The sequence below is a fragment of the Oreochromis niloticus genome, unplaced genomic scaffold, assembly GCF_001858045.2.
Source record: "Oreochromis niloticus isolate F11D_XX unplaced genomic scaffold, O_niloticus_UMD_NMBU tig00008677_pilon, whole genome shotgun sequence".
In the NCBI taxonomy this organism is placed as follows: domain Eukaryota; kingdom Metazoa; phylum Chordata; class Actinopteri; order Cichliformes; family Cichlidae; genus Oreochromis; species Oreochromis niloticus.
Genome location: NW_020329355.1, coordinates 62 through 15,980, shown reverse-complemented (window position 1 = coordinate 15,980; position 15,919 = coordinate 62). Strand labels below are relative to the sequence as shown.

General features: G+C 42.5%; 1 long non-coding RNA gene across 1 annotated transcript; it reads right to left on the bottom strand.

Moving 5' to 3' along the window:
- Positions 1-9,314: 9,314 nt before the first annotated feature.
- Positions 9,315-11,451, bottom strand: LOC109198999 (uncharacterized). The gene is made up of 2 exons (XR_002059514.2): positions 11,393-11,451; positions 9,315-9,427 (listed from the first exon to the last, which is right to left on the bottom strand). It is a non-coding gene; the product is annotated as an uncharacterized LOC109198999 (long non-coding RNA).
- Between the last annotated feature and the right edge of the window lie 4,468 nt (positions 11,452-15,919).

Sequence of the window (15,919 nt, the reverse complement as noted above, 5' to 3'; positions counted from 1 at the left end):
TGTTCTGCTGAACAGCTGGATGAGCTGATGCAGGGGATCTATGTGTTTGTGTTTCTGCCCCTCCTCTTCCTCAGATGGCTCCTGTTCACCTGGTTTCTGAAATCAACACACATTCACAAAGTGCTAAAACTCTGCTATACACTGAAGAAATTAACACATAATTTGCCTTCAAAACAAGCAAAATTCCAGAGTAGTCAGAAGAATTCCACTCGTTTTGTTTTTTTTAAATGAAATGAACTTACAGCGAGGTCTTCTATGAGTTTATCTTCAAAGTAGTGCTCCTCTGTCTCCATCCAGGACTTTCATAGCCCTGCAGGAACAAGTTTACAGCCCGGTGCCTAGTATGAGAGAGATACATGGATGACTAATAACTGTTTATCTACCCATCTTCTGCTGCTTATAAAGGGCTGCACTGTAGGTGCAACATATATCCACAACCTTTCCTCACTAGCCCGAGGTGTGGCTGTAGATGAGGGTGGGAAAATAATAAAGTGCAGAATTTTAAATATTTCTTCTTCATTTTACATGTGTGTGTGTTTGAGAACATACCTTGGCAAGTTATAGAGTGGTGCCATCCTGAAGCAAGCGACGACATCTCTCTTCCTCTGTTTTGAAAGCAGTTTGTGCCACACAGCCTTCTTACTGCGCTGAGGATGCTCCACCTGAAGACACAAACTGAACCACTCAGTATACTAGATATTTAGTTGGTGTACCTTACCATCTGGAAGCCATATTATCCTGGAGAAGTATGTGGTCAGCTTTAATGAAGACCAATCAGCTAGTTTAAGAGGACCGTGGGTACCTTAAAGCTATACTCTCTACGTTGGCACAAAAATGCGCAAAATCAACTCAACTTGAATATATAGACCTGCTCCAGGTGGAAGAGGACATGACCAATATCCAGGATTCTCTCCACAGTCTTCTCTGGTCAGTAGTATCCTCATAGTGGTTTGGGAGGTCTCTGTACAGAGCCATCTGCCAACGAATTGCTGGGTCCTCTGACTTTGTAAGACACACAGAGGAAATGCATGACTCTATTGGCCCATTCACAAGGTTAAGCACCTTTGTGAATATATAAATATATAGTACCAACCAACATCTACCAACTGGTTTACATCTGTCTCGACTTTAACAAAACAAAAGCCAAAACACAGAAACACCACATGTAAAGCTCATGATTCAGTAGCTTGTATAACTACCTTGCTGGCAATAACTTGAATTGGTTTTTTTTGTATGACTTCGTAAGTCTTTAAAATCATTGTGGCAGAATTTTGGCCCACCCTTGTTTATAACGTTGCTTCAGTTGATTTAGGTTTGAAGCCATTCATTTACGCACAGCACTCTTAAGGTCCTGCTACTTTCAGTATTTCAGTCACTCTATAACTTCAGATTCAGTTCTTTCTCCTGCTGGTGTGTTTGGGATCATTGTCCTGTTTCCTGACCCAGTGTGGGTGAAGCTTTAGCTGTCAAGTAGATGGCTTCACATATGACTCTGGAATATACAGTGTATCAAAAATAAATCATACACTTTCAAAAGGCTGTATTTTAAGCTTACACTAAATTTAAAATACATGGCTGAATATAAAGTTTTACATACAAAATGTTCAATGTTTATGAATAATCAATGAAATACGCATCCCATAGTTCACTGTAGTCACTGCAGCCACTGCTGTTGTAATGCAATTGTTCCGGGTGAATGGCTGCAGAATGAAAGCACTTTGAAATCGAATGATTCTTTTTGATACAGCCTGTACTCTCCCGTACAGACGAGTTTAGTGATGTTAGTGGGATAGGGGCTATGTGGAGTGATAGAGTTCCTTCAATCACTTGTTGACAGATTGAATTTCCTATTCTATATCTTTCGGATAACCTATGATATCACTGTGAAGTAGCCTTATTTATCTTATGGACATAAAGGTTCATCAGTTCGTTTAGGTCCTCTTACTCTAGATTTGTGTGAAATTTAAACTGAATCTGAGTACTTGACTCTAAATTTTGCGAGTTTGCCCACCGACCATCAAAATCGAATCACTTCATCCTTGTGCCAGATTTGAAGAATTTCTCTTAAACCAGTCCTTTGACATTACTTTCACAAGAATAAGATAAACTGACAACAACCTGACACCATGGCAAAATCTAAGCCCAGAGGCATAATGTGTAAGTATACTTTAAGTAACTTGTGTCCTTTTCTTACCTTTCCTTGTAAATGTAGGTTGTTCCTGATGACCTCTCGAACTTCGTCCTCTGTGTCTTTCTGCAAAAGAATTATTAACTTCGATCAAACAACAGGTATTCTGTGACCTACAAAATCCTATCAAAGATGTCATGAGCAAAAAATATTTATTCAGTAATTAGTAATGAAAATTTTACAAAGCTAAGGCAGAGTTATTTTGCTGTTACTAAAGGTTTACCTCAGGAATACCAATACTGCAAATAATTGATTGTTATTGTCATACACCTCACCCCAACCAGTCATGGTAGATTTTTAAAAACAAATAGACATGTAAACATTATATCAAGCAAATATAGAATAGAATAGAACAGAATAGCTTTTTATTGTCACTGTTACAAGAACAGTGAAAGGCAGTTTGGCATCTCTCCGTGTGTGTAGAGTACACAATAGCGAATGTATTTACACAATAACAGACAAATTTACATTTACACAAGAAAAGATATGGTTGGTGCACCAGTTATTGGTCGTGTCCAAATTCATGGGCTGCATCCTCCTGAGGACCCGGCCTGAGCGGTCTACGTGGGCCGGGTCCTCAGAAGGTCGGGTAGGCCGGAAGTAAATGGCTGGGGAAATTGGACGGTCTAGCCTTCTGGTTAGCGTCACCGCTGTCTCGGTGGAGTTGAATAAACTCGGCCGCCTGCTCCTTGCTATCTAAATTATAACAGGACGCTGGCGTAAACTGTCGACCATCTCACACTTTTGTTTAATTGGTTTTCTGTTTGACGTTTGGTCAGCTGTGAGAAAACCAAGGAGGAACCCACCCGGGGGATTAATAAAGTTTTATTTTATCTAATCTAATCCTTTAATCTCAGCCAAACCGATTTACTGACGAACAAATAAAACACTGAAAAAAGCCAAACAATATCATTTCTAGCTTGTCTAAGTGACTTACGTTTAACCAGAGTAGCGAAAGTCCGCGGTGATCTGAAAATGACGTGCCGGGAGTTGTGCCGTTCTCGGCGGCTTCAGTGGCCCTGGAGCTCCCGGCTAGCTATCGAGCTAAAAAAAAAAAAAAAAAAAAAAAAAAAAGAAGAAGATAAATATACCAGAATTGCGCCCATTCCATTGGCCGCCCTCGTGGCTCATGGGAAAGTGACAGGCCCTATGGCGGAGATTGAAGACAGGGGGCAGTGGTTCGAATCCCATGCGGACCATTTGTTGGGGATACATACCAAACAAACAATAATAGTCCCTGGCTCTGAAATTCACCTGCTACGCTTGCTTAGAAGCCTACAGGCGAGCCTATAGACGGGCTCTCTCTGCCTTTTTACCGCTGTCCCAAAATCCCTCAACTTTTACCTCAATATTGCTTCTTAGCCTTGCTACCCACCGCCAAACACGCCAGGCATTGTCGCTTTCTCAATCTCTTCTTCACGCTCAATTTTGCCTTCATTAACACAAATTATACATCAAAACGTAGGTATTTTTCTTGCCTTTCACAAAATGCCACCGTCATTATCGCAGGAGTTGCCGTTTTCTCGCAAATGGCCTCCAAGCAACACAAAGTCAGAAACGTCCCCATTCAAAGTCTATGGAGACTTCAGTGAAAATGACAGCTGCAATGAGCTCTTTAGCTTTTGATTTACAACTTATCCACATTTCTTTGCGGACAATCCTGCATGTCACAAATAAATGACACAAAGCTCATCTGTGGCTGTGCACCATTCGTGGTGCGTTGGCTCCCTCTACTGGTACGCGCCTCATTCAAATGTCGCCGCACATTTAAAATTGCAGGGTGTCTTTACACTGTCATAGCTCCTAGATAGATTTCTTCAGAGACCTGAAAATCGCTGTGATTATTCACCATAGCCTGCTGATTCTTACAGTGAAAGAACAATGTCAACGTATAGCATCGTTGGTTACTTTAATTGTGTTTGTGTTTTTTTAAATCAAATCCTACAAAATATAATAAGCAACTTATGGCAGCTCTAGATAAACATGGCATTTACGATAAGTTTCAGTCCGGTTTTCGTCAGTTTCATTCCACGGAGACAGCTCTTCTTAGGGTCTCAAGTGATATCTTGATGGATAATGATGCAGGAAAATGCTCTGTTCTACTCATGTTGGACCTCACATCAGCTTTCGACACAGCTGACCATCACATCCTCATTGAAAGGCTGAAAAAATGGGTTGGTGTATCTGGAACTGCATTAGAGTGGTTCTCCTCTTATCTCCATCACCGATCCTTTTCTGTGGCAGTCTCCGATTTTAGGTCATCCTCTACCTCCCTTACTTATGGTGTCCCTCAAGGGTCAGTTTTGGGGCCTTTATTGTTTTTAATTTATCTTCTTCCCCTCCAGCATATAATGGGCTCTTTTGAGGACATTTCTTATCATTGTTATGCTGATGATATTCAGTTGTACATTTCTTTTATGCCCGAGGATTTATCTAAGCTTCAGCGTCTGAATGATTGCTTAGATTTGATCAAACGTAGGACGGCTGCAAATTTCCTCCAGCTCAACGAGGGGAAAACCAAAGTCCTCGTATGCGCCCCTGATAGATTCCTATCGCAGATAGTGAAAGCCCTTGGTCCTCCCTCACTCTATGTTAAATCCTCTGTCAGGAATTTAGGTGTCACCTTTGACTCCAGTTTCACATTGGATGGGCATGTGAAATCTCTGGTTCGGTCTTGTTTTTATCATTCAAGAAATGTGGCTAGGCTAAGCCCGAATTTATCTCGATCTGAACTGGAGATTGCTATACATGCATTTATCTCGTCACGCTTGGATTATTGCAATTCGCTGTTTATGTGTCTTAGCAAAGGTTCTCTGGATCGTCTGCAGGTTGTGCAAAACGCTGCAGCTAGGCTTTTGACAAAATCCTCCAAGTACTCACATGTGACACCGTTGTTATCTCAGTTACACTGGCTTCCTGTTAAATTTAGAGTCGATTTTAAGATCCTGGTCTTGACCTACAGAGCTGTGCATGGACTGGCACCTGCCTACATCTTTGATCTGCTACAGCCTTATGTCCCCAGCAGGTCTTTGAGGTCATCTGATCTGGGCTTACTTGCTATAAAAAAATACTAAGAGGAGGACTAAGGGTGATAGAGCTTTTGCCACTGTGGCCCCTAGACTGTGGAACTCTCTCCCCCAAGCATTAAGAACTGTGGACTCAGTAGCTGTTTTTAAAACACAACTCAAAACTCACCTTTTTAAAACTGCTTTTGGTTAATTTTTTGCCTGTTTTATTTAGTCTTTTTAAATCTTTTTATGACTTGTAATTTTATGTGCAGCACTTTGTGATTCTGTCTTGAAAGGTGCTATATAAATGAAACTTTATTTATTTATTATTTATTTATTAAAACAGGACCAATTGCGACACAAAACCTCTCGCACACTAACACAAACTCTTTATACAGATACAGAGCTTTACATGTATAAATAAGGCAGACAAAAATGCATAAAACACAAGCTATCAACAGATTGTTGGTGGACAGCATGTCACTTTATTTTGGTTTTATCTTGTTTCTTTTTGGTGTAGCCTCACTAAACAAAATGTTTATAAAAATGACCACTTTTATTATGAACACTGGCTCAAAATCCACCGTCAGTGATAAAGAGTAGACATCAGAAGCAAAGTTCTGCCGACATCATCACACCTCCCACCCTCAAGTGGAGGTGGCGGAGAGGAGGCACTTGGAGTTTCGGTCGAGAAAGTGTCCGTGTGACTGAGTCCTGTCCCAGCTCTGCTTCAAGGTCTGTCGGTCCAGCTTGTTGAGGGCCTGAGAGCAAAGACGGATATCCTGGACCAGCTCTGACAAACTGTCCAGGTCTTCACTCTCCCAGGGGCCAGAGACCTGACACCTGCAGGTTAAGCAACAAAGAGACATTTTATTTCATATCCATAATTTCCATTTTTCCCCCTATAAATATTTGACATCCAAATGTAGCCTATTAGCTAGCATCCAGTAACGTTTTCTGCTCCATAAAAGGGAAAATTAATTCACAACTAATCGTTTTTGTTTTTGTTTTTTTATCTTTAAACCACACTTCTATATTGTAATGTCTGTGTGTGTACTCATCAAGCAACACCTCTGTGCATACATACTAAATGTTCAAACTTAGAAATGTGTCAAAAGGAAACAGACGCACAGCAAGACACAAACTGTTGCCAAGTACAACTTTGCACAGGTGATAAAAACATCAAATATCATCAAATTGTGAATTAGTGTGAAACGGTGAATCTAAGAATAGGCTCCCAAACAGTCATATCCAGAACAAATTACTTTTAACACATCAATGAGTAAGCAGGCATAGGGATTGGACAGCCTGGTTCTATCACAAGGGCCATAATATATTTGCCACCGCTGAGTTACAGTAAAGAGTAGGGGGCGATAGGCAAGACTTACCTTTACTAGCACTGATGGTTTGGAGCACCATCTCAGCAGCGCCACGGTCGTGCAGCCGAGCCTGCTGATACAACAGCTTCTGCTTCTCCATCTCTTTTTCCTTTGTTAGAAAGGTGACACATATCATTGCAGACCATCTAAAAATGAAACTGCTAAAAACTTGAGGAGACTAGTGGAAGATTCAAGACCGATTGATCACCTACTTCAAAACTCTTCACTTCTCCATCGTCATCCTCTTCATCATGGCAACTCTGAAGGAAGGGAGAAAGGTGAAAAAAAGCATACAAACTACAGACTGATTACTTCGGATAGATATAGCCACATCAGCGACGGGAAGTTCCAAAGCACTGAGGCATCAAACTGAGTATTTTCGGTGTCACCATCTTTGTTTTTTTAAACCAGATGTTACGAATGATGGGGAGGGCCGGTATCTGCTGCTTTGTGCAAAGATGAACAAGATGAAACTTGCCAGAGTTCTACAAAATGACCTGCAGAAGGCCCATCCATCCATCTCCCCAAGCAGAGAAGCCCAGACCTCCCTCTCCCCAGCCACCTCCTCCAGCTTGTCCGGGGAAACACCAAGGCGTTCCCAGGCCAGCCGAGAGATATAATCTCTCCAGCGTGTCCTGGGTCTGCCCCGGGGCCATCTCCCGGTGGGACATGCCCGGAAAACCTCACCCAGGAGGCGCCCAGGGGACATCCTTGTCAGATGCCCGAACCACCTCAACTGGCTCCTTTCGATGTGGAGGAGCAGCGGCTCTACTCTGGGCCCCTCCCGAATGGCTGAACTTCTCAGCCTATCTCTAAGGGAGAGGCCAGCCACCCTTCAGAGGAAGCTCATTTCCGCCGCTTGTATTCACAGTCTCGTTCTTTCGGTCACTACCCACAGCTCGTGACTATAGGTGAGGGTAGATCGAACGGTAAATTAAGGGGCCACTGACATGAATGTCTCTGATCAACAATCAACAAACGACTTTATGATGGTGGCCTGGGGACAGAGCTTCCTCTTGTCAACCCTCTGCTGACTGCCCAGCACCGTCTGGCATTTGCCGTAGAATACCAGAATGGTCCACCACTGGTGCCCTGTGCTTTTCACAGATGATAGCAGGTTCACCCTGAGCACATGTGACAGATGTGAAAGGGTCTAGAGAAGCTGTGGAGAACATTATGCCGCCTGTAACATCGTTCAGTATGACTGGTCTGGGGGAGGCATATCCATGGACAGACGCACAAACCTCTAACAGACTAGGTAATGGCACCCTGACTCCCATTAAGTAATGGGATGAAATCCTTGGACTCACATCAGACCCTATGGTGATGCATTGGATCCTGGGTTCCTCCTGGTGCCTGACAATGCCTGGCCTCATGTGGCTCGAGTATGCATGTAGTTCCTTCGGAATGACAATGCCTGATACCACTAACTGCCCCCCATGCTCGGCTGACATAGATCCAATAAAACACCTCAACTTTTCCAGAAGTTCGGTGATACCCTGGTCCGGATCTGGCAGGAGATCCCCCAGGACACCATCCGTCTTCTCATTAGGAGCATGTCTGTCAGATCTTTCTGTCTGTCAGATCCATGCACACTTTGCCTGGCAAAGTGTGCAGTGAGATTGAGTCTCACATGCTTTAATTTTTTATTCGATGTGTAGGTGTTCACCACAAACAGTTTTTTATTTTTTATTTTGGGGAACTTGGTTGATCCTAAAGCTAAACACACCATTCTTTGTGTTTATATATATGTCATGATCCAGGTCAGTGTTCAGTGGTTTTCTGTCCTGGCCTTGCGCTCTGCATCTGCCTTTTGGGGTGGAGCCCTGGTTCAACACCTACACTTCTCCACGCGTTTTCCATCTGTGGCATTCAGCAAGACAGTATTTAAAACCAGTGTTGCCATCAGTTCTTCACCAGTTCGTTTCTTTGTTCATGCCAAGTACTTGATCTCTTTTGTGCCTTTAGCAATCTCGTCAAGTCACCACCTTACTCCTTCCTCTGGACGCTGGTCTCCACAGTCAAATCCCAGCTTCATTCTGCAACTTGCTTCTCTCGACTTAAATTACTCACTGCTCTCACCTGCCTGTCCTCCTGCCTGCTGCTTCCTCTGCATTACTAGAATACAAGGCTGGAACCCAACTCACTCACTCAACACTCAGAGGGCTACCCGCCTCCAGAGCCACCTGCAAGACTCCTCGTCAGAGATTTCCCTGCCACGTATTCATGTCTCACCATAGTTTATTCTGTGATTTCAATAAAACTTGTGAAATCTTATTTCCGCTCTGTATTGTGTCTGCACTTATGTTCACTCCCACGTACTGCTCTCCCGGCCTTGACAGCATGAAGTGTCTGAAGAAATATACCCAGCAGACCCAATTCGGAGTGCAATCACTAAGCAGTGATATATTAACAGTGTCCTAAACCAACAACAACTCTACCATCCAGAAGACTAGTTACTAGTGCAGCTGCTAGTGCTACTGTTAACAGTGCAGCTGCTAACATTTGGTTAATTTGCCACAGTTTGGTGCATCTGTTTTTAATTTCTTTTCCCTCTCTTAGCTTTTCAGGCCACACTAAACTATTCTACACTGAAGGTAGGGGAGGTGCCAGTTGCAATAAGTGATTTGATTAGGCAGTACAGCGCCCTGCAAGTAATCCATCAGCCCAAAAGCATCATCCCTGGTCGATGACATAAACAGCACGCAGAACAATAACAGGTTTTTTTACCGTCTATGCTAAGCCAGCTATGTGAGTTTCAATTCAAAAGTGTTTAGTGTTGGTACTCAGCAACAGATACCTTAGCCATGATGTCTGCGTAGGCCATGTAGAGATGATCCTCATCCAGTTTACTGCAAAAACAAACACATTCACCAAAGTTAGCACAATTATAGCTGTATTAAGGAAAATAATTTTGGTGCACCACTGACTGAAATGACATCTTCTCATTTAACAGTTTTTCATTATTTTGATGAATATTTACATGTTTTATATTTCAGATTCTTTAAAATAGCCGCCCTTTGCTTTGATTACTGCTTTGCACACTCTTGGCATTCTCTCTCCATGAGCTTCATGAGGTGGTCACCTGAAATGGTTTTCCAAAAGTCTTGAAGGAGTTCCCAGAGATGCTGAGCACTTGTTGGTCCTTTTGCCTTCCTCTGTGCTCCATCTCATCCCAAACCATCTCCATTGGGTTTAGGTCAGGTGACTGTGGAGGCCAGGCCTCCATCACTCTCCTTCTTGGTCAAACAGCCCTCGCACAGCCTGGAGGTGTGTTTGGGCTCATTGTACTGTTGGAAAATAAATGACGGTCCAACTAAACACAAACTGGATGAGATGGCATGTCGCTGCAGGATGCTGTGGCAGCCATGCTGGTTCAGTGTGCCTTCAATTTTGAAAAAAATCCCAGCAATGGTGTCACCACCAAAGCACTCCCACACCATCACACCTCCTCCTCCATGCTTCACAGTGGGAACCGTGCATGTGGAGACCATCCGTTCACCTTTTCTGCGTCACACAAAGACACGGTGGGTGGAATCAAAGATCTCAGATTTGGACTCATCAGACCACAGCACAGATTTCCACTGGTCTAATGTCCACTCCTTGTGTTTCTTGGCCCAAACAAATCTCTTCTGCTTGTTGCTTTTCCTTAGTCGTGGTTTCTTAGCAGCTATTTGACCATAAAGGCCTGATTCACACACTCTGAACAGTTGATGTAGAGATGTGTCTGCTACTGGAGCTCTGTGTGGCATCTATCTGGGCTCTAATCTGAGCTGCTGTTAACTTGCGATTTCTGAGCCTCGGGACTCGGATGAATGTATCCTCAGCAGCAGAGGTGACTCTTGGTCTTCCTTTCCTGGGGCGGTCCAGTTTTGTCATAGCGTTTTTTCCTGACTGCACTTGGGGACACATTCAGAGTTTTAGCAATTTCCCAGACTGACTGATGGGCTGTCATTTCTCTTTACTTACCTCATTGGTTGTTGCCATATTATAAATTAATACAGTTGTCAAACAGGGCTGTCAGCTGTGTACCAACCTGACTTCTGCACAACACACCTGATGGTCCCAACCCCATTAAGAAGGCAAGAAACTCCACAAATGAACCCTGACAGGCACACCTGTGAAATGAAACCATTTCAGGTGACTACATCACGAAGCTCCTTGAGATAGATGTGCTTGAAGCTGTTGTCCTGTGAGCTGCCTATCACACAAGCTGTTAACTCTCAGAACCTTGTCCTGTGATTCAGTCGTGTCTTTGGGTCTGCAGACCTCTTCCTGTCACAGTTTGTTTCTCAGTGCGTTTGATGGTGAAGGAAACTGTACTCACTGACACTTTGACTTTCTTTGTCAGGACAGACCTACATTTTTAAGTGTTATGATGGTCTCTCTCTCTTCCACTGTTAATGGTCTTTTTCTCACCATTTTTGTAGCAACACACTACTTACTGCAGTACAGTACTGTTCAGCTGATGCTCACAAGGGTATGGCACCAACACTGCTTTATGCAGACAGAGGGGGTTGGAATTAATCCAAGTTGGAACACCTGTAGGAATTAGTAGCAGCAGCTTTCAAGGCTTGATCAACCTTCACTGCTGCAGAACAGCTTTGAATTGTTAACCCATGTTGTGTCCCTGAAAAAGGCCTTTTGGTATAATTCTGAAATGTACATTATTTTTCAGTTTTGGGTAACCTAACCTCTGGCAGCTCACCACTTACCTTTGTACCATTTCAAGCTATTCATTGGACTTTAACGACATGAACTGCAACAAATAACTGGAAAAATAGGGACTTTTAACAGGTAGTGTGTAAAATACACACCATTTTTCTGTTAGGGCTGTTCTGCTGAACAGCTGGATGAGCTGATGCAGGGGATCTATGTGTTTGTGTTTCTGCCCCTCCTCTTCCTCAGATGGCTCCTGTTCACCTGGTTTCTGAAATCAACACACATTCACAAAGTGCTAAAACTCTGCTATACACTGAAGAAATTAACACATAATTTGCCTTCAAAACAAGCAAAAATTCCAGAGTAGTCAGAAGAATTCCACTCGTTTTGTTTTTTTTAAATGAAATGAACTTACAGCGAGGTCTTCTATGAGTTTATCTTCAAAGTAGTGCTCCTCTGTCTCCATCCAGGACTTTTCATAGCCCTGCAGGAACAAGTTTACAGCCCGGTGCCTAGTATGAGAGAGATACATGGATGACTAATAACTGTTTATCTACCCATCTTCTGCTGCTTATAAAGGGCTGCACTGTAGGTGCAACATATATCCACAACCTTTCCTCACTAGCCCGAGGTGTGGCTGTAGATGAGGGTGGGAAAATAATAAAGTGCAGAATTTTAAATATTTCTTCTTCATTTTACATGTGTGTGTGTTTGAGAACATACCTTGGCAAGTTATAGAGTGGTGCCATCCTGAAGCAAGCGACGACATCTCTCTTCCTCTGTTTTGAAAGCAGTTTGTGCCACACAGCCTTCTTACTGCGCTGAGGATGCTCCACCTGAAGACACAAACTGAACCACTCAGTATACTAGATATTTAGTTGGTGTACCTTACCATCTGGAAGCCATATTATCCTGGAGAAGTATGTGGTCAGCTTTAATGAAGACCAATCAGCTAGTTTAAGAGGACCGTGGGGTACCTTAAAGCTATACTCTCTACGTTGGCACAAAAATGCGCAAAATCAACTCAACTTGAATATATAGACCTGCTCCAGGTGGAAGAGGACATGACCAATATCCAGGATTCTCTCCACAGTCTTCTCTGGGTCAGTAGTATCCTCATAGTGGTTTGGGAGGTCTCTGTACAGAGCCATCTGCCAACGAATTGCTGGGTCCTCTGACTTTGTAAGACACACAGAGGAAATGCATGACTCTATTGGCCCATTCACAAGGTTAAGCACCTTTGTGAATATATAAATATATAGTACCAACCAACATCTACCAACTGGTTTACATCTGTCTCGACTTTAACAAAACAAAAGCCAAAACACAGAAACACCACATGTAAAGCTCATGATTCAGTAGCTTGTATAACTACCTTGCTGGCAATAACTTGAATTGGTTGTTTTTTGTATGACTTCGTAAGTCTTTAAAATCATTGTGGCAGAATTTTGGCCCACCCTTGTTTATAACGTTGCTTCAGTTGATTTAGGTTTGAAGCCATTCATTTACGCACAGCACTCTTAAGGTCCTGCTACTTTCAGTATTTCAGTCACTCTATAACTTCAGATTCAGTTCTTTCTCCTGCTGGTGTGTTTGGGATCATTGTCCTGTTTCCTGACCCAGTGTGGGTGAAGCTTTAGCTGTCAAGTAGATGGCTTCACATATGACTCTGGAATATACAGTGTATCAAAAATAAATCATACACTTTCAAAAGGCTGTATTTTAAGCTTACACTAAATTTAAAATACATGGCTGAATATAAAGTTTTACATACAAAATGTTCAATGTTTATGAATAATCAATGAAATACGTCATCCCATAGTTCACTGTAGTCACTGCAGCCACTGCTGTTGTAATGCAATTGTTCCGGGTGAATGGCTGCAGAATGAAAGCACTTTGAAATCGAATGATTCTTTTTGATACAGCCTGTACTCTCCCGTACAGACGAGTTTAGTGATGTTAGTGGGATAGGGGCTATGTGGAGTGATAGAGTTCCTTCAATCACTTGTTGACAGATTGAATTTCCTATTCTATATCTTTCGGATAACCTATGATATCACTGTGAAGTAGCCTTATTTATCTTATGGACATAAAGGTTCATCAGTTCGTTTAGGTCCTCTTACTCTAGATTTGTGTGAAATTTAAACTGAATCTGAGTACTTGACTCTAAATTTTGCGAGTTTGCCCACCGACCATCAAAATCGAATCACTTCATCCTTGTGCCAGATTTGAAGAATTTCTCTTAAACCAGTCCTTTGACATTACTTTCACAAGAATAAGATAAACTGACAACAACCTGACACCATGGCAAAATCTAAGCCCAGAGGCATAATGTGTAAGTATACTTTAAGTAACTTGTGTCCTTTTCTTACCTTTCCTTGTAAATGTAGGTTGTTCCTGATGACCTCTCGAACTTCGTCCTCTGTGTCTTTCTGCAAAAGAATTATTAACTTCGATCAAACAACAGGTATTCTGTGACCTACAAAATCCTATCAAAGATGTCATGAGCAAAAAATATTTATTCAGTAATTAGTAATGAAAATTTTACAAAGCTAAGGCAGAGTTATTTTGCTGTTACTAAAGGTTACCTCAGGAATACCAATACTGCAAATAATTGATTGTTATTGTCATACACCTCACCCCAACCAGTCATGGTAGATTTTTAAAAACAAATAGACATGTAAACATTATATCAAGCAAATATAGAATAGAATAGAACAGAATAGCTTTTTATTGTCACTGTTACAAGAACAGTGAAAGGCAGTTTGGCATCTCTCCGTGTGTGTAGAGTACACAATAGCGAATGTATTTACACAATAACAGACAAATTTACATTTACACAAGAAAAGATATGGTTGGTGCACCAGTTATTGGTCGTGTCCAAATTCATGGGCTGCATCCTCCTGAGGACCCGGCCTGAGCGGTCTACGTGGGCCGGGTCCTCAGAAGGTCGGGTAGGCCGGAAGTAAATGGCTGGGGAAATTGGACGGTCTAGCCTTCTGGTTAGCGTCACCGCTGTCTCGGTGGAGTTGAATAAACTCGGCCGCCTGCTCCTTGCTATCTAAATTATAACAGGACGCTGGCGTAAACTGTCGACCATCTCACACTTTTGTTTAATTGGTTTTCTGTTTGACGTTTGTCAGCTGTGAGAAAACCAAGGAGGAACCCACCCGGGGGATTAATAAAGTTTATTTTATCTAATCTAATCCTTTAATCTCAGCCAAACCGATTTACTGACGAACAAATAAAACACTGAAAAAAGCCAAACAATATCATTTCTAGCTTGTCTAAGTGACTTACGTTTAACCAGAGTAGCGAAAGTCCGCGGTGATCTGAAAATGACGTGCCGGGAGTTGTGCCGTTCTCGGCGGCTTCAGTGGCCCTGGAGCTCCCGGCTAGCTATCGAGCTAAAAAAAAAAAAAAAAAAAAGAAGAAGATAAATATACCAGAATTGCGCCCATTCCATTGGCCGCCCTCGTGGCTCATGGGAAAGTGACAGGCCCTATGGCGGAGATTGAAGACAGGGGCAGTGGTTCGAATCCCATGCGGACCATTTGTTGGGGATACATACCAAACAAACAATAATAGTCCCTGGCTCTGAAATTCACCTGCTACGCTTGCTTAGAAGCCTACAGGCGAGCCTATAGACGGGCTCTCTCTGCCTTTTTACCGCTGTCCCAAAATCCCTCAACTTTTACCTCAATATTGCTTCTTAGCCTTGCTACCCACCGCCAAACACGCCAGGCATTGTCGCTTTCTCAATCTCTTCTTCACGTCTGAACAAACGCTCAATTTTGCCTTCATTAACACAAATTATACATCAAAACGTAGGTATTTTTCTTGCCTTTCACAAAATGCCACCGTCATTATCGCAGGAGTTGCCGTTTTCTCGCAAATGGCCTCCAAGCAACACAAAGTCAGAAACGTCCCCATTCAAAGTCTATGGAGACTCAGTGAAAATGACAGCTGCAATGAGCTCTTTAGCTTTTGATTTACAACTTATCCACATTCTTTGCGGACAATCCTGCATGTCACAAATAAATGACACAAAGCTCATCTGTGGCTGTGCACCATTCGTGGTGCGTTGGCTCCCTCTACTGGTACGCGCCTCATTCAAATGTCGCCGCACATTTAAAATTGCAGGGTGTTTTACACTGTCATAGCTCCTAGATAGATTTCTTCAGAGACCTGAAAATCGCTGTGATTATTCACCATAGCCTGCTGATTTTACAGTGAAAGAACAATGTCAACGTATAGCATCGTTGGTTACTTTAATTGTGTTTGGTTTTTTTAAATCAAATCCTACAAAATATAATAAGCAACTTATGGCAGCTCTAGATAAACATGGCATTTACGATAAGTTTCAGTCCGGTTTTCGTCAGTTTCATTCCACGGAGACAGCTCTTCTTAGGGTCTCAAGTGATATCTTGATGGATAATGATGCAGGAAAATGCTCTGTTTCTACTCATGTTGGACCTCACATCAGCTTTCGACACAGCTGACCATCACATCCTCATTGAAGGCTGAAAAAATGGGTTGGTGTATCTGGAACTGCATTAGAGTGGTTCTCCTCTTATCTCCATCACCGATCCTTTTCTGTGGCAGTCTCCGATTTTGTCATCCTCTACCTCCCTTACTTATGGTGTCCCCTCAAGGGTCAGTTTTGGGGCCTTTATTGTTTT